Source organism: Rana temporaria, chromosome 13 (assembly GCF_905171775.1).
Source record: "Rana temporaria chromosome 13, aRanTem1.1, whole genome shotgun sequence".
Classification (NCBI taxonomy): Eukaryota; Metazoa; Chordata; class Amphibia; order Anura; family Ranidae; genus Rana; species Rana temporaria.
This window is the reverse complement of record NC_053501.1, coordinates 108,590,330-108,614,744: the sequence shown is the minus strand read 5'-3', so window position 1 is coordinate 108,614,744 and position 24,415 is coordinate 108,590,330. Positions and strand designations below refer to the sequence as shown.

The 24,415-nt window shown below is 44.4% G+C and overlaps 1 protein-coding gene across 13 annotated transcripts in view; it reads left to right on the top strand.

Moving 5' to 3' along the window:
* MEF2D (myocyte enhancer factor 2D) overlaps positions 1-24,415 on the top strand; it is a 309,684-nt gene that overhangs the window by 124,288 nt on the left and 160,981 nt on the right. The window contains exon 1 of one of the 13 annotated variants that reach the window (XM_040332928.1): positions 18,142-18,643. The exons of the other annotated variants lie outside the window; for them this stretch is intronic. The gene's annotated coding sequence lies outside the window, so the exon portion shown is untranslated. Of the gene's footprint in view, positions 1-18,141; positions 18,644-24,415 lie in introns of those variants that run through there. 13 annotated transcript variants of the gene reach the window in all.

The window sequence follows — 24,415 nt, the reverse complement described above, 5'->3', positions numbered from 1 at the left end:
CCCGACCAGAACATTACGTTCTCTTCCACATGTGCCTCTCTGCATCCATCACACCGCCAGCTCCACAACAGCTGAGCAAGAGACCCCTCCCCCCGCTTCCATTACCACCCCCCTGCTTCCATTACCGACCCCCTCCCTCCATTACCGACCCCCTCCCTCCATTACCGCCCCCCCTTCCTCCATTACTGCCCCCCTCCCCTCCCTCCATTACCGCCCCCCTGCTTCCATTCCCCCCCCCCTGCTTCCATTACCGCCCCCCTGCTTCCATTACCGCCCCCCTGCTTCCATTACCGCCCCCCTCCCTCCATTACCGCCCCCCTCCCTCCATTACCGCCCCCCTCCCTCCATTACCGCCCCCCTCCCTCCATTAACGCCCCCCTGCTTCCATTACTGCCCCCCTCCCTCCATTACTGCCCCCCTCCCTCCATTACCGCCCCCCTCCCTCCATTACCGCCCCCCTCCCTCCATTACCGACCCCCTCCCTCTATTACCGACCCCCTCCCTCCATTACCGACCCCCTCCCTCTATTACTGCCCCCCTCCCTCTATTACTGCCCCCCTCCCTCTATTACTGCCCCCCTTCCTCCATTACTGCCCCCCTCCCCTCCATTATTGCCCCCTTCCTCCATTACTGCCCCCCTCCCTCCATTACCGCCCCCCTCCCTCCATTACCGCCCCCTCCCTCCATTACCGCCCCCTCCCTCCATTACCGCCCCCCTCCCTCTATTACCGCCCCCTTCCTCCATTATTGCCCACCTTCCTCCATTACTGCCCCCCTCCCCTCCATTACTGCCCCCTTCCCTCCATTACCACCCCCCTCCCTCCATTACCACCCCCTCCCTCCATTACCACCCCCTCCCTCCATTACTGCCCCCCTTCCCTCCATTACTGCCCCCCTTCCCTCCATTACTGCCCCCCTCCCTTCCATTACCGCCCCCCCTCCCTCCATTACCGAGCCCCTCCCCTCCATTACTGCCCCCCTCCCCTCTTCTCCCCTCCCTTACCACCCTCCTCCTTCCCTTATCCAGAACATGAATCAGACCATTAATACACACTGCTCTCTTTGTGGCCGCCCCGGTCTCCATCCTTTATTCCCGACCCCCCCCTCCCCTCCATGGCCATTATTCAGCTGTCATGTAAGCCAAGAGAAGTAGTACTGCGCAGAGTCCATACATAGAGAATAAGAACAGGTACCGAGAATTACACCCGACATACAGGACAAGAGAAGTAGTACTGTGCAGAGTCCATACATAGAGAATAAGAACAGGTACCGAGAATTACACCCAACATACAGGACAAGAGAAGTGGTACTGTGCCGAGTCCATACATACAGAATAGGAACAGATACTGAGAATTACACCCGGCATACAGGACAAGAGAAGTGGTACTGTGCAGAGTCCATACATACAGAATAAGAACAGATACCGAGAATTACACCCGACATACAGGACTGTTCCGCTCTTCTAACGCAGATCCGCTCTGCAGATAAACAGAATCCTGACATGTTACAATATAAGTCGTACTTGAGCTCCCCCCCTCCCCCCCCCAGTGATTTGTACCTAGTACATAATGTTATCGGGATGCTGAGGGCAGAAGGAAGCATTTTGTCCGTCTCCCCTCCCCCCCAGTGATCACTCAGACTGTACATTGTAACTTGAGAGGCTGCAGCTAGGGGGCTGATCTGTGTCAGACATTTGTGAACACAGCCATAAAAAAAAGCACAGGCACCATGATTCGTAGGACTCAAAGCCAGACTCACAATGCTCTGCAGCTCTTACAATAAATAAATAAAAACCTGAATGTGTGTTGGGGCTCCTTCACGTGGACCCCTTCGTATGTCTTACAGCTTGGTTCACACCTATGCGTTCTGCAGAAACGCACTACATTCCATTCCTTCCTCCGGGTCACGTTCAGATCTATGCAGATTGCACCGCTGCGTTTTTTTTGGAAAGGTGTAGGGATATATTTCTCAATTTATTTATTTTTTCTATTTTTATTTATTTATATTTTTGTATTTACTTATTTTATTTATTTTTTATTTATTTACTTTTATTTATTTTTTATTTATTTACTTATTTTATTCACTTATTTATTTTATTTACTTATTTATTTTTTTATTTATTTACTTTTATTTATTTTTTATTTATTTACTTATTTTATTTACTTATTTTATTTATTTTTTATTTATTTACTTTTATTTACTTATTTATTTTTTATTTTGTTTTATTTACTTATTTTATAATTTTTTTTATTTACTTTTTTATCTATTTACTTTTATTTAATTTTTATTTACTTATTTTATTTATTTTTTATTTATTTACTTTTATTTACCTATTTTATTTATTTACTTTTATTTATTTTTTATTTATTTACTTTTTTTACTTATTTTATTATTTTTTTTATTTACTGTTTTTTATTTTTTATCTATTTACTTTTATTTAATTTTTATTTACTTATTTTATTTATTTTTTATTTATTTACTTTTATTTATTTTTTACTTTTAATTAATTTTTATTTATTTACTTTTATTTATTTACTTTTATTTATTTACTTTTATTTATTTATTTTTTATTTATTTATTTTTTATTTATTTACTTTTATTTTTTATTTATTTACTTTTATTTATTTACTTTTATTTACTTATTTTATTAATTTTATTTACTTTTTTATTTATTTACTTTTAATTTTTATTTACTTTATTTCCTTATTTTATTTATTTTTTATTTATTTACTTTTATTTTTTATTTATTTACTTTTATTTATTTACTTTTATTTACTTATTTTATTAATTTTATTTACTTTTTTATTTATTTACTTTTAATTTTTATTTACTTTATTTCCTTATTTTATTTATTTTTTATTTATTTACTTTTATTTTTTATTTATTTACTTTTATTTATTTACTTTTATTTACTTATTTTATTAATTTTATTTACTTTTTTATTTATTTACTTTTAATTTTTATTTACTTTATTTCCTTATTTTATTTATTTTTTATTTATTTACTTTTATTTTTTTTATGCATTTACTTTTATAAATGTTTTATTTATTTACTTATATTTATTTATTTTTTAAACGCCACGCAATGCATGTTTGGCTCAATAGACTTCAATGGAATGTATGTGCATTTTTATTTTATTTTTTGGTGCGTTTTTTCCTGCATGACAAGACACCAGCAACATTAACACATCCCAAAGAACACATCAAATAAAAAGCAAAACGTCTAATCAGGGGTCTCAAACTGGCAGCCCTCCAGCTGTTGCAGAACTACAAGTCCCATGATGCATTGCAAGGCTGACAGTTACAAGCATGATGGGAGTCATGATGGGACTTGTAGTTCCGCAACAGCTGGAGGGCCACCAGTTTGAGACCCCCTGATCTAAAACCACCTTTAAGCCTGGGTTCACACTTGTGCGACGCAGACGCCGCGTGTGCACGTCGCTTGCGATGTCTGTGCGGTGCAATTTGAGACATATACATTTTGTGTGGTTTAAAATCGCATCACATCCCCCCCCCCCCTCCCCGCACCTGAATCGCATCGCATGGGTGTGATGGTAGCAGGCGGCCAATCAATGACAGGCAGCCGGCAACACGGACTTGAGCTCGGTTCACAGCTATGCAGTTTGCGATTTGGTGCGTTCTGCAGTGCATTTGGCTTTGCGGTTTTGCACATGCGATTTTGCTGCGTTTGTGTTTTGCGTTTATTTTTTTTTGCCCAATTTTTGTTGTTGGGCAGATTAAAAACGGAGGGCTGGATTCAGAAAGACTTACGATGGGCGTATCAGTAGATACGCCCGTCGTAAGTCCGAATCTGCGCCGTCGTATCTTTAAGCGTATTCTCAAATTGAGATACGCTTAAATGTTGCTAAGATACGACCGGCGTAAGTCTCCTACGCCGTCGTATCTTAGGGTGCATATTTACGCTGGCCGCTAGGTGGCGCTTCCGTTGATTTTGGCGTAGAATATGCAAATGAGCAAGATACGCCGATTCAGAAACGTACTAGCGCCCGACGGATTTTTTTTTTACGTCATCTACGTAAGGCTTTTTCCGGCGTAAGGTTACCCCTGCTATGTGAGGCTTATCCAATGTTAAGTATGGACGTCGGGACAGCGTCGAATTTTGCGTCGTCTGCATAAGTCGTTCGCGAATAGGGCTTTGCGCAAATTACGTTCACGTCGAAAGCATTGACTATTTGTGACGTGATTAGGAGCATGCGCACTGGGATACGTTCACGGCCGGCGCATGCGCCGTTCGTTAGAGACGTCATTTACGTGGGTTCATGTTTTATTTACATAAAACATGCCCACCTCTTCAATTTGAATTCGCAGATTTACGATACGCCGCCGTAACTTAGGGCGCAGGTTCTTTGTGAATCCAGCCCCAGCCTCACTAAGTTACGGCGGCGTAGCGTATCTGAGATACGCTACGCCCGCACAAAGTTACGGCGGGCTATCTGAATCTAGCCCTGAGAAATCACGGTTATCGTGGCAAAATCGCTGCAAAAGCGCACTACATCCTTTTTTATGCAGCTTCTTCAGTTTATTGCGCCAATACGGCGAAATAAGCTTTGCGTTTTGTATTTAAAAAAAAAAAAAAGACCCCTTTCCAAAAATGCAGCGACTAAAAAGAAAAAATGCAGATGTGTACGTGTCCCATGTGAAACCATGTTAAATGGACTGTAGTGCGTTTCTGCAAAAAAACGCATAGGTGCGAACCGGGACTTGCACAGACCTTTACGCGCATGCTCGATCCGATGCGGGTCCAGTGCACAGATCGGAACCCCCAGGTGGCTGAAGACGGCCTAGGGGTATGGAGCGGCACGCCCCTGTGAATGAGGCCCCAAAAATGCATAACGGCGCAAAACGCATGTCGAAAGACATGCGCCTTGTAATGTGGTCCCGGGCCAAAGCCACCCTTCCCATGGCTCTGTGACGGATCACTTCCTTCACACCTCTGCCCAGTGGCGGCCTTATCAGTCCTCATGGTGTGGTGTCCCTGTCCTTATCAGTCCTCATGTGGTGGTGTCCCTGTCCTTATCAGTCCTCATCTGTAGAGCTGGTCATTGTACACACTATCAGGACAGCAAGTGGCCCTTAAGCTGTTTGCATTAGATGACCTCCAGGCTCAGAGTGGGGGGCCGCTTCCCCCCTCCATTATAAAGATAAGCAAGGAAAGGGGGTTTGATAACGAAATCTAACTAATGTGGTCATGTGATTCTTGGGTCGGTCTACTATAGTACATTTGTGTTTGACATTTTTTTCATTAGAACGACATTCATTCGGTTTTCTAATCGTTTGATTTTGACTTCCGTGGCGGTTTGGTCTAGGTCCAGATGGCTTGCACTAGGGTTGTCCCGATACCAATACCAGTATCGGTATCGGGACCGATACTGAGCATTTGCGGGAGTACTTGTACTCCCACAAATGCTCCCGATGCCAGATCCGATACTACACCCCCCTCGCGCGCCGCCGCATCATACCGCAACGCCGCCTAGTTAATCAGCGTGCGGGGAACATTACAGCTTTCATTTGAATAGCTGTCTCTTCCCCGCCGCGTATAGACACTCCCACTTACTCAGGATTGGACGGGTGATCTGTCTTATCAAAGTGCAGATCACCCATCCAATCCCGAGCAAGGGGGAGTGTCTATGCGCGGCGCGGCGGGGAACACACAGCTATTCAAATGAAAGCTGTAATGTTCCCCGCACGTTGATTAACTAGGCGGCGGCATCTAGGTATGGGGGGACATGGCTGCATATGTGGGGGACATGGCTGCATATATGGGGGACATGGCTGCATATATGGGGGACAAGGCTGCATATATGGGGGACAAGGCTGCATATATGGGGGACATGGCTGCATATGGGGGGACATGGCTGCATCGGTGGGGGACATGGCTGCATCGGTGGGGGACATGGCTGCATCGGTGGGGGACATGGCTGCATCGGTGGGGGACATGGCTGCATCGGTGGGGGACATGGCTGCATCGGTGGGGGACATGGCTGCATCTGTGGGGGACATGGCTGCATCTGTGGGGGACATGGCTGCATCTGTGGGGGACATGGCTGCATCTGTGGGGGACATGGCTGCATCTGTGGGGGACATGGCTGCATCTGTGGGGGACATGGCTGCATTCGTGGGGGACATGGCTGCATTTGGGGACACTTTTAAAAAAAAGTATCGGTATTCGGTATCGGCGAGTACTTGAAAAAAAGTATCGGTACTTGTACTCAGTCCTAAAAAAGTGGTATCGGGACAACCCTAGCTTGCACCCATGAGTTTTTAGGGAGCGTAGGCGTTCAACTTCAAGTGCACTTCCGGGAGAATTTGAAGAGGCAGAATTGAAAACTTTTCTCCAAATTAATTTCTCAGTACTACAGTTGAAATTGGACTAAGTTCCCTAAGAACTCATGGGTGCAAGCCATCTTAACTAGTTTATTTCTAATTAAACTGCCGCTCCCTCGCTAGCAATGAATACAGGTGCAAAAAAGAGGAAAGAAAAACAAGATGGAAGCCTCCTTGGCTGTAAGTTATTGAAGGGTGTAGTTCCGCTTTTAATGTATGCAAAATCAGCACGTCCAGATGGCTGTAGTGCTGAAAAAATTAGAAGGGGCAGAATTGGAATTTTTTCTCAATCATTTCTCATTACTTTAGTTGAAATTGAACTAAGTTCCCTAAGAACTTGTGGGTGTAAACCACCTGAATCAATTTGCATACATTAAAGCAGATCTAAACCCTCCAATAACTTACAGCCAAGGAGGCTTCCATCTTGTTTTTCTTTCCTCTTTTTTGCACCTGTATCCATTGCTAGCGAGGGAATGGCAGATTAATTAGCAATCAATTTGTTTGAGAATTTTTTTTAATTCTGCCTCTTCAAATTTCTCTCGAAACTGCAGTTGAAGTTGAACGACTAAGCTCCCTAACAACTCATGGGTGCAAGCCATCCAAACTAATTTATTTCTAATTAATTTGCTCCTCCTTTGCTAGCAATGGATCCAGGTGCAAAAGAAAGGAGAGAAACACAAGATGGAATCCTCCTTGGCTGGAAGTGATTGGAATTTTTAGATCTGCTTTAATGTATGCAAATCCACCAGGTCCAGGTGGCTTACACCCCTGAGATTTTAGGGAGCTTAGGCGTTCAACTTCAACTGCAGTTCCGAGATAATTTGAAGGAGCAGAATTTAATTTTTGTTTTTAAATACATTTTTCAGTACTACAGGTGAAATTAAACCAAGTTCCCTAAGAACTCATGGGTGCAAGGCATCCGAACTAATTTATTTCTAATTTATCTCGCTACTATTGGAGCCAGGTGCAAAAGAGAGCAGAAAAACACAAGATGAAGCCTCCTTGGCTGTAAGTTATTGGAAGGTGTTATTCCGCAAAATCACCAAGTCCAGGCGGCTGTAGTGCCGAAAAAATTAGAAGGGGCAGAATTGGAAATTTTTCAGCACTACAGCCACCTGGACCTGGTGATTTTGCGGAATAACACCTTCTTTCTTATTTTTCTTAAAATAATTTCTTAGTACTACAGTTGAAATTTAACTGAGTTCTCTAAGAACTCGTGGGTGTAAGCCATCTGGACCTGCAGATTTTGCATACATTAAAGCAGATCTAAACCCTCCAATAACTTACAGCGAAGGAGGCTTCCATCTTGTGTTTCTCTCCTGTCTTTTGCACCTGGCACCATTATGAGTGAGGGAGCAGCAGATTAAATAGAATTAAAATGCGAAGGGGCAGAATTTAAAACTTTTCTCAAATTTATTTATCAGTACTACAGTTGAAATTGAACCAAGTTCCCTAAGAACTCGTGGCTGCAAGCCATCCGAACTAGCTCCCTTGCTAGCAAAAAGAGAAACACAAGATGGAAGCCTCCTTGGCTGGAAGTTATTGGAGGGTTTAGATCTGCTTTAATGTGTGCAAATCACCAGGTCCTGATGGCTTACACCAGGGATCCTCAAACTACGGCCCTCCAGCTGTTGTAAGAATACACATCCCATGAGTCACTATAACACACTGACATTCACAGACATGACTAGGCATGATGGTAATTGTAGTTCCTGAACAACTGGAGGGCCGTAGTTTTAAGACCCATGGCTTACACCCACTAGTTCTTAGGGAACTTAGTTGTTCAATTCCAACTGTAGTGCCAAGAACATTCGAAGGGGCTGAATTGGAAATCTTTCTCAAATGAACTGATTATTAATTGAATCTGCTGTTCCCTTCCTAGTAATGGATCCAGGTGCAAAAGAGAGGAGCGAAACGCAAGATGGCAGCCACCTTGGCTGTAGGTTATTGGAGGGTGTAGTTCTGCTTTTAGCGTATGCAAAATCACCAGGTCCAGATGGCTTGCATGCATGAGTTCAATTTCAACTGTAGTACTGAGAACAATTTCCAATTCTGCCCCTTCTCATTTTTTTCCGGCACTACAGTTGAATGTCTTTCACCCATGAGTTCTAAGCTCCCTTAGAACTCATGGGTGAAAGCCATCCAAACTAATTTATTTTTAATTAATCTGCCACTCTCTCGCTAGCAATGGAGCCAGGTGCAAAAGAAAGCAGAGAAACACAAGTTCCCTAAGAACTCATGGGTGTAAAGACCTGGTGATTTGCATATGTTAAAGCGGAAATAAAATTGTATAGGTAGATTCAGAAAGAGTTAGGCCGACTTATCAGTAGATAAGCAGACCTAACTCAGAATCTACGCCGTCTTATGTTTAAGTGTATTCTCAATCAGAGATACGCTTAAACATATCTAAGATACGACGGCTTGCGCTGTCCTATCTTAGATTGCAATATTTCGGATGGCCGCTAGGTGGCGCTTCCATTGCGGTCGGCGTAGAATATGTAAATTAGTAGATACGCCGATTCACGAACGTACGCCCGGCCGACGCAGTACTTTTACGCCGTTTACGTAAGAGATAGGCCGCCTAAAGTTAGAGCTAGGCCCTAGTTGGAATAGTAATGTCAAGTATGGCCGCCGTTCCCGCGTCGAAATTCGAAATTTTTACGTCGTTTGCACAAGTCGTCCGTGGATCGTGATTTACGTCGTTTACGTCCACGTTGAAATCAATAGGCCCGTGCGGCGTACTTGGCCGCAATGCACACTGGGAAATGTAGGCGCCTGGCGCATGCGCAGTTGATAAAAAAACGTCAAAAACGTAAGGTCAAGCCCCATTAACATAAAACACGCCCCCTTACACACATTTGAATTAGGCGCTCCTACGCACGCCCGCTTTAGACTACACCGCCGTAACTTAGCAGGCAAGTACATTGTGAATCATGTACTTGCCTCGCTAACTTGCGGCGGCGTAGCTTAAATGCCTTAAGCTACGCCGCCGCAAAGTTGCGGCAATGTATGTGAATCTAGGCAGTAGTGTGTAGGACCACCATTAGAGACCTTGGGGTCAATTTACTTTTTTTTCCATGGCAGCCCTTTGAAATAAATGGACTACCAGGGCATCCTAACGCACTGAAAATGGGATGTGACCCTATGATTTTGTAACGCAACGCACCGATATAACAGGAAGTGCCTAAACAAGGTTCGTTATAGCCGATCATCAGATTTTAGTGACCACATTTTCATCTACTTTAGGTCCAAATTATGTTTTTTTTCCTTTATTGAGTGGGGAAACGGCTGTCAGGTTTTTTTTTTTATCCATTATCCCATTAGGAAGCTTCCCCCTCACTTCCTGTCTCTTATCACCATGACAGGAAAAGGCGGGAAATCTCATAATACACAAACAGCAAAACCTTCCGTTCCGAAGAGTGATGAGGGGGTCTTCACCTTACTGTTGTGACCCCCATTGGATAGAATTTCCCTCCTTCCTGTACCTGTAGACTCAACAGGAAGTGACCACCAACCAGGATGTAATAACTGTTATGCCCCGTACACGCGATCGGATCTTCCGACAGCAAAAGTCCGATGTGAGCTTTTGAACGGAAATTCCGACGTTGTGTAGGCTCCATTTTTGCTGTCGGAATTTCTGCCAACAAAAGATTGAGAGCTGGTTCTCAATTTTTCAGATAATATCGTCTGTAGCAATACCGACGCGCAAAATTCAGACGCATGCTCGGAAGCATTGAACTTCATTTTCTCGGCTCGTCGTAGTGTTGTACGTCACCGCGTTCTCGACGGTCGAAAGTTCAGAGAACTTTTGTGTGACCGTGTGTATGCAAGCCAAGCTTGAGCGGAATTCCGTTCGGAAAAACCATCCAAGGTTTTTCCAATGGAAAATCTGATTGTGTGTACGTGGCATTAGGCTGCATTCACACTATAGGGTTTTTATGAATATGCACAAAATGGTAGGAAAAGCACATGACGCGTTTGCGTCATTGTTAATAAAACCGCAAACGCCGCAAGACACATGCTTTTTTTTTGGTAGAAAATTTGCATTAAAACCACTAGAAGCTCAAAAAGGTGCACGAGCTGCTTTGCCAAGTTTGCCTCTCGTTGGACAGCTCATTAAAATGAATGGGCTGCTTTATGCACGTGGCGCGCCGGCGCGCCTATGCGCGCTTTCACAAAATGCTATAATGCGAATGCAGCCTTTGGAGTTCCTAAGGCCTCGCTCACACACGGAACTCGCATTCCACCTTCATGACTGTGTGTGGGCGGTTTTCGCGCGATTCCGTGTGTCGGGCATAGGGCAGCCCATTCACGTCAATGGGCTGTCCTCATGCGCGTTGTTATCCAAAAAAGGCTCTTGCTCCTTTTTGGTCGAGGAGCTTCACGTGATATTTAAAGGCGCGTTTTGCCGCGATGTGACAACGGTCAAGGATAGAACGACCAACCTGATCAAAATTGCTTTTGTTGAGGTTCTCCTTCTTCTATACCAGTGATGGTGAACCTTGGCACCCCAGATGTTTTGGAACTACATTTTCCATGATGCTCAAGCACACTGCAGAGTGCACGAGCATCATGGGAAATGTGGTTCTAAAACATCTGTAGTGCCAAGGTTCGCCGTCACTGTTCTATACGTTCTCAGGCATGATGCACAATGCAGTTAGAGGTGGGTTCCAGAGCCTTCACCAATTGGAGTCATCAGCTTTCCACAAAACGGGAGAGATGAGGGTGACCCAACGAGAGATGAGGGTGACCCAACGAGAGATGAGGGTGACCCAACGAGAGATGAGGGTGACCCAACGAGAGCTGAGGGTGACCCAACGAGAGCTGAGGGTGACCCAACGAGAGCTGAGGGTGACCCAACGAGAGCTGAGGGTGACCCAACGAGAGCTGAGGGTGACCCAACGAGAGCTGAGGGTGACCCAACGAGAGCTGAGGGTGACCCAACGAGAGCTGAGGGTGACCCAACGAGAGCTGAGGGTGACCCAACGAGAGCTGAGGGTGACCCAACGAGAGCTGAGGGTGACCCAACGAGAGATGAGGGTCACCCAACGAGAGATGAGGGTCACCCAACGAGAGATGAGGGTCACCCAACGAGAGATGAGGGTCACCCAACGAGAGATGAGGGTCACCCAACGAGAGATTGGGGTCACCCAACTTCTATGTATAGTTGAGGTTAGGGTGACCACATTTCCAAACTGCCAGTCTCACCTTCCCCAAAAAAGATGAGGGGGGGGCGGGGTCAAATGTAGTATCGGGGTTGATGGGGAATTTGGTGGCGGGTTATTTGTCAGGTGAATGTGCCACTTGCCACCAGATGCAGTGCCGCTTGCCACCCATAGCCTGCCACCAGATGCAGTGCTGTCACTCTCTCTGTATGAGCCACGTGCGTAGAAGGAAAGAAGTGGAGTCACTATCTGGAGAGTGAAGATCGCACCAGTCCCTGCTGCTTGCCGCTGGGTGCCAGAGAAGGAGGAGGTGCTGAGGTGGGTGGGGACAGCAGTGCTGCACTAGGCGCAGGCCTCGCTCCCGGCCTCACTGTCTGAGAGTAAATTGTCACTGGTTGCAAGAAGCCAGGCAGCGCTGGCCCTAGCAACCAGCTCCAGAAATGTAGTTAGTAGGGGGTGGCTGTGTCCTCTATTTTATTCCGGGACATTGTATTGTCCCAGAATGAAGGTGCCCGGTTCCCAGGACAGACATGTCAATTGTGGGACAGTCCCGGGAAATCCTGGACACTTGGGCACCCTAGTTGAGGTTTCCTTTCTGGTTGAACTATACACAACACACCGTTCAACAATGGTCCCTCCCCTGAGCAGTAAATATTATAAATATTTATATAGCTGATCATTCACATCAATTCCTGCCCTTGAGGAGCTTACAATCTATCTCAGATACTAGGAACAATCCTTGATGTTGTCAGAGTAAACTGGAGTACCCGGTGGAAACCTAGGGAGAACATGCAAACTCCATGCAGGTCGTGACCTGGATAGAATTCCAACCGGGGACCCCAGTGCTGCAAGTGCTAACCACTAAGCCACCATGTTGGTCATGTTATGATGAGCACCTTGACCTCACTGCAGTTACTTCTTATTTCTTGTGGTCATATTATTTAATAAAGGTCTGTGTTCTCCTTTAAGAATGACTATCCCGGAAATGATATATGAGCACTGATGACACCGTGCTTGCCCGTCCCCCCCTCACCCCACCCGCCTGGTAGGCTGATGATGAGGCTGGTGACTGGCTGGACAGAGGAGAGCACCTTCAGCTGGCATCTGATCATTACACATGTCCTCCTCCCGGTGACAGAGAGTGACAATGCAGACAGCTGAAGAGCCACCAAGAGCCATAAACCCACCAGGGGCCCTGGAGGAGGATGAACATTCACACCTCCCCCCACTAACAAAATAAAGTTTTTACAATCTATAAAACTTTTTCTTAAAACTTATACTAAACTTTATATTTTAGATTTTTTTAAAGAACGTTTGTTTCGGTGGAGCAATATGGTTTCCAGTACTTTAACTAAGTGAGAGTTGACTTTAACCACTTAAAGACCTCAGGTGTTTTTCAGATTTGGTGTTTGCAAGACTAAAACATTTTTTTCTGCTAGAAAATTACTTAAAACCCCCAAACATTATATATATTTTTTTTTCTAACACCCTAGAGAATAAAATGGCGGTCATTGCAATACTTTTTGTCACACCGTATTTGCGCAGCAGTCTTACAAGCGCACTTTTTTTGGAAAAAATTCACTTTTTTGAATTAAAAAATAAGACAACAATAAATTTGGCCCAATTTTTTTATATATTGTGAAAGATAATGTTACGCTGAGTAAAATGATACCCAACATGTCACGCTTTAAAATTGCGCCCGCTCGTGGCATGGCGTCAAACTTTTACCCTTAAAAATCTAGATAGGCGACGTTTAAAAAATTCTATAAGTTGCATTTTTTGAGCTACAGAGTAGCTCTAGGGCTATAATTATTGCTCTCGCTCTAACGATCGCGGCGATACCTCACTTGTGTGATTTGAACACCGTTTTCATATGCGGGCGCTACTTGCGTATGCGTTCGCTTCTGCGCGCGAGCTCGTCAGGACGGGGCGCTTTAAAAATTTTTTTTTTTTGTTTTCTTATTTAATTTTATTGATTTTATTATTTTTTACACTAAAATATAAAAAAAAAAAAAATGATCACTTTTATTCCTATTACAAGGAATGTAAACATCCCTTGTAATAGAAAAAAGCATGACAGGTCCTCTTAAATATGAGATCTGGGGTCAAAAAGACCTCAGATCTCATATTTAGGCTTAAATGCAAAAAAAAAAAAAAAAAAGGAAAATTTGTCATTTAAAAAAATGACAGAAAAAAAATTGTCTCTTTAAGAGGCTGGGCGGGACTGACGTTTTGACGTCACTTCCGCCCAGCAGAGCTATGAGGACGGGTGGGGGCCATCTTGCCCTCACTCAAGTCCTCACACACAAGGCGGCAGCATCGGATCTCCTCCGCCGCTACCGACGGCTCCGGTAAGCGGCGGAGGGCGCGGAAAAGCGGCGGGAGGGGGGGGGGGGCCCCTCTCCCGCCACCGATAACGGCGATCTCGCGGCGAATCCGCCGCGGAGACCGCCGTTATCGTTTACACGGCCGCCAGCTGAAAACATGGATATCTCAGTTGTGGCAGCAGCTGCTGCCGTTACTGAGATATCCATGTTTAAAAAGAGGACGTATATATACAGTGGGGGGTCCTTAAGTGGTTAAAGTCTATGGCCCGGATTCACAAAGCACTTGCGCCGACGTATCTCGAGATACGCCGCGTAAGTGTAAATGTGTGCCGTCGTATCTGTGCGCCGTACCCACAGAACTAGATACGCCTGAAAATAGGCTTCTTCCGACCGACGTAAGTTTCCTACGCCGTCGTATCGTGGGCGCATATTTACGCTGGCCGCAAGGGGCGCTTCCATTGATTTACGATTCGAATATGCAAATGAGGGAGATACGCCGATTCACGAACGTACTTGCGCCCGGCGCATTCATATACGCGGTTTACGTAAGGCTTATGTCCGGCGTAAAGTTATCCCTCATAAAGCAGGGGTAAGTCATGTTAAGGTATGGAACAGGGAACAGCCGTCGTATTTTACGTTGTTTACGTAAGTCGTATGTGAATGGGGCTGGGCGTAGGTAACGTTCACGTCGTAGGCATTGAGCCGTCGTATCTTAGGGCGTAAATTTGACGTGATTCTGAGCATGCACGCGCATGCACCGTTCGTTCGGCCCATCATTTGCATGGGGTCAAGCTTCATTTAAATGGATCACGCCCATTACCTTCCTACTTTGAATTAGGCGGGCATACGCCGGCCAATTTACGTTACGCTGGCGCAACGTAGGGAGCGAGTGCTTTGTGAATACTGCTCTTGCCTCTCAGAGTTACGTCGGCGTAGCGCATATGAGATGCGCTACGCCGGCACAAAGATGCGCCGCTCTACGTGAATCCAGGCCAATGTATAGACAATACGTTTTTTCTATAGTTCGGGGTAGAGTAGGAAGGGTGAAGACCCCTGACCAGGTTATTTTTTGCGTTCTAGGGGGGAACTTTCTCTTCACTTCTTTTCTCATGGACGCAACAGGCAGGTAAAGAAATTGTCCCAAAGTCAGAGGAATTCTTCCTCTAATGCCCCGTACACACGATCGGAATTTGCGTCGGAAAAAAGTTTGATGTTTTTTCCGACGGAATTCCGCTCAAGCTTGGCTTGCATACACACGGTCACACAAAAGTCCTCTGAACTTTCGACCGTCAAGAACGAGGTGACGTAAAACACCACGAAGAGGCGAGAAAAAGAAGTTCAATGCTTCCGATCATGCGTCAATTTTTTTTCGAGCATGAATGTTTTTTTTTTTTCCTTTGAAATTCCATACAGACGAGCTTATTTTCCGTTAGGAATTTTTCCCCTCGGAAAAATTGAGAGCCTGCTCTCTATCTTAGTCCGTCAGAAATTCCGGAAAAAGATGGGGCATACACACGGTCGGAATATCCGATGAAAATCTCCCATTGGACTTTTTCCATTGGAAATTCCGACCGTGTGTACGCCACATCTTTTTCCGGAATTTCTGACGGACTTAGATAGAGAGCAGGTTCTCAATTTTTCCGACGGAAAAACTTCCTATCGGAAAATCTGCTCGGAAAAAAATCTGCTCGAAAAAAAGCTGCTATACACTGATAAAATTTCGTAAGCAGTCTTTCGTTTTTTGGAATGTTCAGGTCATTTTCGAATCCTTGGTGGGGTCAAATCGACATTCGTTTTTGTCCGAAGTGATGAGAACATCTGGGGAAACATAATGTGAATGTTTGCCAAGCTGTGGAACATACGAAGAATTTTTGTACAATTTTTTTTTTTTTTTTGTAAAATTTGTGTAAATTTTTTTGTAGAGTTTTCGTACAACATTTTTGTATGATTTTCGAACAAACTTATATTAAGAAGTCAACTAGTTGAAGGCCAGCTTTAGACAGGTGTTCCCATCTGAAGATTCCTCATTGCCTTTCCTTTCAGGATTTCCCCATCTTTTTTTCTTTTTCGGTGGCCATGGTCAAGGGTTCAACTAGAGTGGTCAACCTCCCCATATAGGGACACCGATAGAAAAAAAAAACTTGACCGAAGGTCCATCCCTTCGCTACTCTGTTCAGAGCCAAAATGAAACGTTTTGAGATGTGCTTTTATGTGAGTTGCTTGTAATCCACTACAGCAAGAATCCAGAGAGCACCTCACATGGTCCCTTGTAGAACACTGCCGGAATTTCTTATCACTAATCAGATTCGAACTTCCATGGCAGGTCTGAGAAAATTCCTAGTACTGATTTTAGTCTGCTTTTAACGCTGAACTCCAGAAATTTGGCAAAATGTATTTTTTAAGTGAACACCCCCCCCCCCCCCCCCCCCCCAGAACTAGATGGATGAAATGGTTCCTAAGACTTTCATAAATGGGGGCTTATTCACAACACAATGCTGTCATGACAGTACTGTTATGCTATAGCGCACCTCCAACATAGACTTGTAGCCGCAGCTGCTCGGGGGTGAGGGTGTTGACAAAACAGGACCTTGTTTGGATGTGTTGAAGGGCAATCTAATCCCAATCAAATTGTAAGGGCTGCCTAACACTAAACACGCGAAAATGCGAGCGTCGATGCATCTCGCTTCGTGGTGTGAATGGGCCCTTTAGCCTTTTGGTCTTTGCAGATTTTATTGAATATGGGCCCGTTCAACCCATTTGAGATAGAAAACGCACTCCTTTTCCACAAAGCGTATAATGCTTTTTGAAGTGCTTTTTTAATGCAATACTTTAAAATGTTGCGTTGCGTTTTTTTCTTCCTGCAGGCACATAGGAAATATCAACATATTTTTTTGAAAAATGTACAGGTTAAAATGCATAGTTCATTTGCCATTGGCTATAATTTTGCGTGCATATTTTTACCAGAAAAATGCAACACAGTGCGCTCTAATGGAACGCAGCAAGCGAAAGTGCAACACAGTGCGCTCCAATGGAGCGCAGCAAGCGAAAATGCATCACTGTGCGCTCCAATGGAACGCAGCAAGCGATAATGCATCACTAAGTGCTCCTATGGAACGCAGCACGCAAAAATGCATCACGGTGCTCTCTAATGGAACGCAGCAAGCAAAAATGCAACACAGTGCGCTCCAGTGGAACGCAGCAAGCAAAAATGCAACACAGTGCGCTCCAGTGGAACGCAGCAAGCAAAAATGCAACACAGTGCGCTCCAATGAAACGCAGCACGCAAGAATGCATCACTAAGTGCTCAAATGGAACGCAGCAAGCAAAAATGCAACACAGTGCGCTCCAGTGGAACGCAGCAAGCAAAAATGCAACACAGTGCGCTCCAATGAAACGCAGCACGCAAGAATGCATCACGGTGCGCTCTGATGGAACGCAGCAAGCAAAAATGCAACACAGTGCGCTCCAGTGGAACGCAGCAAGCGAAAATGCATCACTGTGCGCTCCAATGGAACGCAGCAAGCAAAAGTGCAACGCAGTGCGCTCCAATAGAACGCAGCAAGCGAAAATGCATCACTGTGCGCTCCTATGGAATGCAGCACGCAAAAATGCATCACGGTGCGCTCTAATGGAACGCAGCAAGCAGAAATGCAACACAGTGCGCTTCAGTGGAATGCAGCAAGCAAAAATGCAACACAGTGCGCTCCAATAAAACGCAGCACGCAAGAATGCATCACGGTGCGCTCTAATGGAACGCAGCACGCAAAAATGCAACACAGTGCGCTCCAATGGAACGCAGCACGCAAAAATGCAACGATGTGCGCTCCAATGGAACGCAGCAAGCGAAAATGCATCACTGTGCGCTCCAATGGAACGCAGCGCGCAAAAATGCAACACAGTGCGCTCTAATGGAACGCAGCAAGTAAAAATGCATCACTGCGCGCTCCAATGAAACGCAGCGCGCAAACATGCAACACCGTGCACTCCAATTGAGCGCAGCAAGCATAAATTATATATACATTAATATATACATTAAATTTTATCCTGTGCTTCTAGCGTGCTGTGATCCTATGTTGTAGCACACAGAAATCAATATCATGTGAATGGGCCCTTGGCTCTTTAATTTGTTCAGTTTATTATGCTGATCGGTCCCGGTCCCGTTTACGACATGGAACCCTCCCCACAAATGATTTTCCCCCGTATACCAAATTTGCCCACTTTTGTCATACGTCGCTGGTTGTCCTTTTGCAACAAATGATGCAAAAAAATTCCATCCGATCTTTGCATGCATGATCAGAATCGCTTGCGCCAATCAGTGCGTGTATATATATCGATACCCTAACACTTTTGCTACTGCTGTGGAATCTGGGGGAGGTGGGACCAGTTTAAAGTCACACTGGAGAGGAAATCGAGTCAGCGGCTTTCTTTCAACAGCTGTTTTTTAGGCAGGAGGCCTTCCTCCCTCCCCCTCAAAGCATACCCTCCTCGCACTCACACACAACTAGCCCCCTCCCCTCCTTACATCTGTCACTGGCCTTTACCCGCTGACGGCAGACGTCCCCTCTGTCACTCAGGACAAGCCTGCGTGTTGTGAGGAGGAGGAGGGGGGATATCTTCCACGCTGCTTAGTTGACAGACTGAGGACAGTTGTTTTCTGGTCCTGTGGCAACCGGAGAGAAGGCCAGCGGTCAGCAAACGCAGAGGGCCCCCTCACCCACCTCCACTCTCTTGCGTCTACGGGGCACTTCTTCTCGAAAAGGAAGAGAGGCAGATGAAGGACGGTCTCCGCCAGTCTCCCCCCTCCACCGTAAGTACCTTCTGCTTTCCTCTTACCCCCCCTTCGTAAGGCCGTACAACGTCGGTAGGCTACAAGGGTCTTGCCGTCAGCAGCGCTGAAAAGATTTCACATGAGCTCCTTATAAGGCATGGCTTATGGTATACAGTACAGGCACCTAATCTGGCCGAGGAAGCTTGGTAGAGCTGCTCGGCTTATCCCCTCCGGGTTACCCGGCACGGTTTTAAGTATGCCCCCCCTCCCTTTCCCTTTTCTCCCGGCGCCGCCACGGAACAGTTCCGGGAGCAGGCCGCGGAGGAAAAGGCTCACAGACAGAAGGGCTTGTTTATAATCCCCTCCAGATCCTCAACTTCACGCAATCTGCAAAGTTTTAACTCCTCTCGTTCCAGCACCAATCCCCCAAATGGGTTCTTCCAACTTTTTACGGGTATTTGTTGGATAGGTCGAAGTTAAGGAACGATGAACGGGGTTCCGGTTAGCCAAAAAATGTTCCCCGAGTTGTCCCGTTATTGTTTTGTCCAAAATGTTAGGTCCTTTTTTGAGCGCTGTGCCCAGATTGTTAAGGCCTAGCCTTAGATCTACGTTTAAGACCCGTTGGGGACGTTCGTAAGAGTAGTGCATGCTTGAAACTGGTCAGTTGTTGGCCCAAAGTGCCGGTGGTAGTGGGCAGATTTGTACTTTTTAATGGTGTGTGTGTGTGTGTGTGTGTGTGAGATAATCAGGAAAACTTTTAGCACTTGACTATATACCTCTTCATCGAAAACAGAGAACCGCTCTCGTAATTTCCTGCCCTGAAAGAGCTTACAATCTAATATCCCTTCTATAACAATAACTAGTTAAATACATGCTGCCATTAGTTTAGAGCGATTGACCCATCAAAATGTTTTTGGATTGTAAATGGAAACGTGCTCAAAGGCAGGGAAAACGTATATACTCCATGGGAACGGAACCCAGATACTCAACACTGCAAGGTCAAAGCATTGGCCACCATGAGGATTAGACCGCTCATCTTGGAGGAATGGTTGTTGGACATTTTTGTTTTGGGCAGTGTATGAAGATGCCAAATGATGTTTTCTGACCATGGAAATCAGGAGGCTGATGGGAAAAGATTGTTCATGGACATCTTAATGTGTATGTGTGCGATTCAAGATGAACGTAACCAAAATATGAGTCTATCACATAAAAGTCATACTTTTTTGATCTGTGATTAATTCGTTATTTTCCTATGTTGGGGTGCCCATGGAAATACGGGAGTGTTTTTAAGGAAAATTGGGCATGGTCACATTGGTGGACTTCCAGGACGCTGGCCTTGGCTGTTGATCACTGCGATTCAAGACAAGTGTAACCAAAATATGAGTATATCACATAAAAGATAAGTCATACTTTTCTCATCTGTGATGAATTCGTTATTTTTTTTTATGTTGCGTACGTTGGGGTGCCCATGGAAAGACGGGATTGTTTTTTAAGAACATTGGGCATGGTCACATTGGTGGACTTCCAGGACACTGGCCTTGGCTGTTGATCACTGCGATTAAAGACGAGTGTAACCAAAATACGGATTTATCGCTTAAAAGAAAAGTCATACTTTTCTCATCTGTGATGAATTACAAATATTTTCCTAAGTTTGGAACATTAAGGTACCTATGGAAAGACAGGAATGCCTTTAAGAACACTGGGCATGGTCACGGTGGTGGACTTCCAGAATACTGTCCTTGGCTGTTAATCACTACACCTCCTAATTTTTGGTGGACACTGAAGTATGTTGCATCATTTGTGGATGTTCTGTGTGTGGACCACGATGAGTTCAGTTCTTGTATAATTTTTTTATTGAGTGTAGTCAATGTTTAAAGGTCATCGTACAAGTTTCAACCTTCAAATTTTTGGGGTATTCCAATCCTATCTATTAAGAATGATGGCGTTTATTGGGGATCAACTTTATTTCGGGGGGGGGGGGGGATGGATCGATGGGTTGGAATATTTTTGTTTGCGATATAGTTATAGCATGTGTGGTATGTTGAACTTGTGGTTCCTGATTCAGTCTTACCAAACTTTAGGGGGGCTGGACTGTGGCCAGTGGGATTAGAAAATTGCATGTGTGGTGTTCCTGATTCAGTCTTGTAGATCAGGGGTCTCCAAAGTTTCGAAACAAAGGGCCAGTTTACTGCCCACCAGACTTTAGGGGGGCTGGTCTGTGGCCAGTGGGAGTAGACAATTCCCTGGCATCGGTGGGTGTAAACCATGCCATAGGCTTGGTGGCCAGTGGGTATAAAATATTACATCATTGGTGTCATTGGGAGGAATTAGTGCCCCATCTTTGGTGTCGGTGGAAGGAATAGTGCCTCGTATCAGTGGAAGGAATTTAGCCCCAAGGGCCAGATAAAGGCAAGCAAAGATAAATTTTTACGCAAATTTGGGCAAATTTTTTATGTCTTTAGTACCTGCTTCTTGATTACAACTTCCACCAGATTGGACTGTATTGCTGTCTACACACACACAGCATTTTTTTTTTACCAATTTCAACCACCAACAAGCAGTCAGTTGCAAAAGCAACTAAGTTGGGTTTCGCTTATCGAAAAGCCAGGTTTAAGGTGGTTGAATTTGCCTTCAGCTTGGGTGTGTGGTCAGAATTGGTTACTTTGGCAATCTTTCCTCTCTGTTTACTTGGTGTATTAGGTACTTTTACATCAGGGCTGGACAAATTCCAGGAGTCGGATAGCCAATGCTCCTTAAAAATTACAGCTTGGCCTACAAATTTTTTTTTTTGTATCTAGTGTTTTCAACGGGGCTGGCCCCTAAAAAAAGAAAGTTCTTGCTTGCACCTAGATTGGGCATACTGATTCCATGTTAATTTCTCTACCCCTGTTTTACATCTACACGTTCTACTTTGTGTCTTTTTTTTGTTGTACTTTTAGCCTGATCGTAAAAAGTTTACTTTTTCATTTTCTTGCGCCTATTACCATCTTTACATGTGTGCCTAATTAATTATCTCAGGCCAACATTTCCGAATGACAAGAATTTTGCTAAGTTAGTCACGGATAAATTCCAATTTCGAAAATTTTGTATTCCAGAGCTTCAAGGAAAGCGTTAGTTGAGTCGACATTTGCCGTTGACGCTGAACAATTACTTTTACTTTTTCTGATAGGGCCTCAAACCGTGTTACCCAAAATTGAAAGAAATAGGCGTTGTGTGTGCTAATCAGACATTGAAACTCTTGTCTGGAGGTCGCCCCATTTACAGCTTCGATATGCTGTTTTGGGGGAAAATTGTAACCCTTTTTTGTACCATTTTTTACTTTTGTATAGACAAGCCTTCAACAGCGTTGTTTGTCTCGTTATCATACACACGTGTTCAGAGTGTTGGACCTGTGGCTTTGGTGAGGGAAGTGAAATTTGACTGTTTGGGGGTTTGCAGTTGTACTTGTGAAGGATTGCTGCTGATAAAAGTGCAGAGCAATGTTCACGGAGACATTTTATTCAACAACTTTTTCCACACATCTGTTTCTTTTGGTGGCCAGTTGACACTTCTGTGTATGTATAAACCCTTTTGTTCTTAAAGTATAACTAAAGACAAACTTTTGTTAGATATGGATAGAGTGGTTGGGGGGGAAAGACTGAATCAAAAACGTGGCTTCCAAGTGATATTGGTGATCAAGGAAAGAGACTGAATCTCCCGAATGGGGATCCAAACAATAAAAACCTGACTGTGGTTCGTTAGAACCACAGTCAGGTTTTTATTGTTTGGATCCCCATTCGGGAGGTTCAGTCTTTCTTTGATCACCAATATCACGAACCACAGTCGGGTTTTTATTGTTTGGATCCCCATTCGGGAGATTGTCTTTCCTTGATCCCCAATATCACAAACCACAGTCAGGTCTTTATTGTTAGGGTCCCCATTCAGGAGATTCAGTCTTTCCTTGATCACAAATATCACGAACCACAGTCAGGTTTTTATTGTTTGGATCCCCATTCGAGAGATTCAGTCTTTCCTTGATCACCAATATCACTGGGAAGCCACATTTTTGAGATGCCCTCAGAACGGGAATAGAGAAGGAGTCTCCCAATGGAGATGCTCGTTCCTCCGCCAACTGTCTAAAGCAGGGATCTTCAAACTATGGCCCTCTAGTTGTTCAGGAACTACATTTCCCATCATGCCTAGTCATGTCTGTGAATGTCAGAGTTTTACAATGCCTCATGGGATGTGTAGTTCCGAAACAGGTGGAGGGGCGTAGTTTGAGGATCCCTGGTCTAAAGTAAACCCAATTAGAATATCGGACGAATGATCGTCCATTTTATTTTGCATGCTAGTCTTATATCGAAAATGAAGAGGTTACGAAAATTCTCGTACCACAGAATACAACTACTGAAGTGATGCAATGTGTTGTGTTGTGTTGTATTGTATTGTATTGTAATATATACTATTGTTTGAGCTTTAACAGTCCCCTTTTTTTTTATTACCAATACTGTACTGAATAAATGAGTATCGTACTTTCTGGTATGGTACGAGACACATTTTTGTGTTTGCCACTTTTGGATAATTTTGCATGAACTGTCCTGATCGGCTCTCGAAAGCTGTGTACTAATGATCAGATTATCGTACGATCACTTCGAAAACTGTATTTTCTTTTTTGTCCGATTTTCTGATCGTGTGTAGTAGGCTTAAGAGGGGATTTCCCTCACATTGTAAAGATATCCTCTCACTTTCTGTTAAGTCTACAGACCGGGGACTGCTGGCCACCACATGTGCTTGCACCGGGATGTTGACAGGACAGGAAGTGATGAGAAATCTCCCTAATGAGATGCAGATAGCCCAACAAAAAATAAAAAAAAAATTCCCTACTCTATCCAAACTAAACAAAAAAGGTTTGGCATTCAATATATTTTAATGTTCCTTTTAGAAGTAAGTTTTCATGTATTTACTTTGCTCTTTTGGGGTGCATTTTAACGTGTTAAGGACTTTTGTAAGCAGGTTCATGGAAAATGCACACATGATATATGGTTGAAAATATATAGAAAACATATATCTCCCCCCCCCCCCATCGTTTTCAGCCAAGGAAGCTGCCATCTTTGCCTCTGTTTAATCTACAACTGCCATGATGCTGCACATGTGATCAGCTATGACACCAGCCATTGGATGGTTTGACAGTTTGATTGAGAGCACAACCAATACGTGCTGGAAATAAAAACTGTTTTATGGATGGGTTTACTTTTCTTTAAGCTCAGGCTACTGTTACTACAGCATGCAATAATATTTTAGATAATTGTAAACACACCATCCCCACCGTGAAACATGGTGGTGGCAGCATCTTGTTGTGGGGATGCTTTTCTTCAGCATGGATAGAGAAGCTGGTCAGAGATGATGGGAAGATGTATGGAGCCAAATACAGGGCAGTCTTAGAAGAAAACCTGTTATGCCGCGTACACACGATTGGAAATTCCGACAAGAAAAGTTCGATGTAGGCTTTTGGTTGGAAATTCCGACCGTGTGTAGGCTCCATAGGACATTTTCTGTGGGAATTTCCAACAGCAAAAATTTGAGAGCTGGTTCTCAATTTTTCCAACAAGAAAAGTTCTTGTCGGAAATTCCGATTGTCTGTATCATGCAATTCTGACGCACAAAAAAAAACACGAATTCGCGGAATCAATTCGACGCATGCTCGGAATCGTTGAACTTAATTTTTATCGGCTCGATGTAGTGTTGTACGTCACCGCGTTCTTGAGGGTCTAAATTTCAGACAACATTTGTGTGACCGTGTGTATGCAACATAAGTTTGAGCCAACGTTCGGT